General features: G+C 43.8%; 2 protein-coding genes and 1 pseudogene across 2 annotated transcripts in view; 1 reads left to right on the forward strand and 2 right to left on the reverse strand.

Annotated features, from left to right (window-relative positions):
• The window catches only part of LOC121920074, a 209-nt pseudogene extending 37 nt beyond the window's left edge, over positions 1–172 (reverse strand).
• Positions 1–3008, reverse strand: part of CHRM5 (cholinergic receptor muscarinic 5) — a 99663-nt gene that overhangs the window by 76319 nt on the left and 20336 nt on the right. The window lies entirely within an intron of this gene.
• AVEN (apoptosis and caspase activation inhibitor) overlaps positions 1–3008 on the forward strand; it is a 166175-nt gene that overhangs the window by 55237 nt on the left and 107930 nt on the right. The window lies entirely within an intron of this gene.

Consider the following 3008-nt stretch of genomic DNA (forward strand, 5'->3'; position numbering starts at 1 on the left):
CATGGCGGCAGCGCCGACGGCACCGAAAGGAAAGAAAGGCCACGAATTCTTTTCTAAAATTCCCAGCTCCAAAAATCCATTTAATATATAGTCCTCAAATAGAGGACGTATCAGATATTAAACTGATAAGAACAGATTAAACGTTTTATTAGAAAATATTTAAGAATACAATTTAACATAGACCAATAAGTAATATATATCAAGTCCAAAGAATGCAATTGCAGATAAATATACATAATAGTATAATGATATATAGTGGAATTAGATATAAAGCAAATTTCATTCCTAGGATGCGTTAAATTATTAAAACAGTTTTAAAATAAAATAGAGCATACTAAGGAGACCAAAATATATATCCTTTACTTTAAATTACCAATGGCAATCACTAATATATTCAAACAGTTGCATACCATAAAAGAGAAAGAAAGGAAGGAGAAGGGAAAGAAGGGGAGGAAAAAAGGGGATGGAGAAAGGAAAACTGAAACTTCACTGTTCCTTTTCTACCAAAACTGCAGCTGGTTCCTCATACTGACGATGGCCCGAAATGTGCTCAATGTAGATGTCTCTGGACCATCTAATGGTGTCTGACACCATTAGCTTGCGCATGAGTTTTGCATAGCGCTTTCCCACTCCACAAACTCTCAGCACAGGTTCATTTGCTGGATCCCAGGCACCCAGGGCTCCAACAAGCAATGCATGGACAGAGACCTCGTACCCCTTTTGTCTCAGGACCTCAGCCAGAGGGGTGTATTTTTGATGTTTCCGTTCTCTGGCCTCCCTCATGGCTGGCTTCCTGTTTTCAAAGGGGATGGTGACGTCCACAATAGTAATCTTCTTGTGATCTTCATCTGTGATTACTATGTCAGGTCTCAGCTGGCTGTCTGTCCCAGGCACAGTTCGATTGAGAGAAATGGTGCCCATTGAAGCTGGGATAGCTTTAGCCAGTCTATTCATCACAGCATCGTGCCGATGTTTCCAGGCTGTCGAGTGTGGAGGGCAATTGCAGAGCACATGTGGAAGCGTCTCGTTTGGATGACCACAACGACGGCAACGTTTGTCGTGGTTGCCAGTTTTAACAGCGCCGTTAAGAGGCACAACATTCAGACGAGCTCGGTGAACAAAACGCCAGTCAGCAAAACGGGTGAAATCTCCGCGTGGAATAAAGTGGTTACTTGAGTCCCATTGCGATGTCACCTCAAAGACCTTGCCCTGGTCAGGCTTGCTCAGAAGCGCGATGGTATATTTCTCCCTTAGAAGTTCTTTCAGTGAACTTTCTAATAGATGTCTACACTTGATCTTAGCCAAAAGGCCGAGAAGCGACCTCCCACTGCATATCCTCATAGTACAGCCCATACTATTCAGGAGTGTCATCCAAAACTCCAGAGATACTTTTCGCATGGCACTTTTGCGTGGACGGACAATCCTGCTGCTCATGCAACTATTGGATCCAAACAAAGCTCTGGACACTTGCAGTTCAGTCTTATCTTATCTCTGCGAATCACACAAATGGGTTATTTCTGTGGCTGCACAGTTAGCTTCGGAACCTTCTTGGAGAGATTAAAGGCGTTTTGGCGGTAGCCCCGCCCACTCTCCAACTGCCTTTTTCAGTCGGTTTCCCTCCTAAACCCTCAGTTCCTTTTGTCCGCCGCACGAGCAGCATCTAGGAACTCTTCAGAGATTCATTTTCCTGTCAGACTTTAAAAACTTGATTTGACAGGACCAATCTGCGTTTTGGTGGTAATTTTTTAACATCGTTGTTCATATTTTAAAACAAATGCTATGATTTTTTAGATAATCATATACTTAAATGTGAATTTGAATTCTGAGGTAAAGTTGTTTAACAACAACTTGCCCTGTGATTTCTCAGAGAATCGCTTACTTAATTGGGAATTTAAATTCTGAAATAATGCTGTTTTAGGACAGCCTGTACTGCGATTTCTTAAAGAATCACATACTTAAATACAAATTTAAATTCTGAGGTAAGTTGCTTTAACAACAACTTGCCCTATGATTTCTTAGAGAATTGCTTACTTAAATGTAAATTTAAATTCTGAGGTAAAGTTGTTTTAATAACGACTTGCCCTGCCATTTCTTAGAGAATCACTTACTTAAATGTGAATTTAAACACTGAACTAAAGCTGTTTTAACAACAGCCTGTACTGCAGTTTTTTTTAGAGAATCACATATTTAAATGTGAATTTAAATTCTGAGGTGAAGTTGTTTAACCACAGCCTTCACATTGGCAAGTCCTTTTCCCTTCTGAGGGAACTGCTGTGCTTGGCAGAACTTTTCCCGCCTTTTTTCGTGAGGAAAAGTTTTCAAACAATGCCTGCCTTACTGGCTCACTTGGCAAAGCCCCATTCTTCCTCTTATCTCTGAGAGGAACTTATAGAATGGCCACCAGCCTTCCTTCCTCAGCATGGCTAGAGATGCTCTTTTGTTGTGGACAAACCGTCTCAGGGCCATTCACATGGCTTTGTCTCCTCAATCTCCTGAAGAGAAGTTGTTACTGGCTGCCTCAACTTCGTCCTTGCTGGTCCCTATCTCCCCAGGATCAAACCAATTGGAGGTCATCATCACCAACTGGCTGGCAGCCCAACGTGGATCCTCATCGGTCCCTGACTTTCCGGAGTCATACCAATTGGCTTCAAGCCCAACTTTAAGCCTCGTCGGTCCCTGACTCTCCGGGGTCAAACCGTTTGGCTGGCTGCACGACTTGGATCTTCACCGGTCCCTGACTCTCCGGAGTCATACCGACTGGATGGTCCCTGACTCTCCGGGGTCAAACCATTTGACTGGCAGCCCAACATGGATCCTCATCGGTCCCTGACTCTACGGAGTCATACCGACTGAATGGAAGCCCAACGTGGATCTTCATCAGTCCCTGACTCTTCGGGGTCATACCGACTGAATGGCAGCCCAACGTGGATCCTCATCGGTCCCTGACTCTTCGGGGTCATACCGACTGAATGGCAGCCCAACGTGGATCCTCATCGGTCCCTGACTCT

This window comes from Sceloporus undulatus, chromosome 1 (assembly GCF_019175285.1).
Source record: "Sceloporus undulatus isolate JIND9_A2432 ecotype Alabama chromosome 1, SceUnd_v1.1, whole genome shotgun sequence".
Taxonomy (NCBI): Eukaryota; Metazoa; Chordata; class Lepidosauria; order Squamata; family Phrynosomatidae; genus Sceloporus; species Sceloporus undulatus.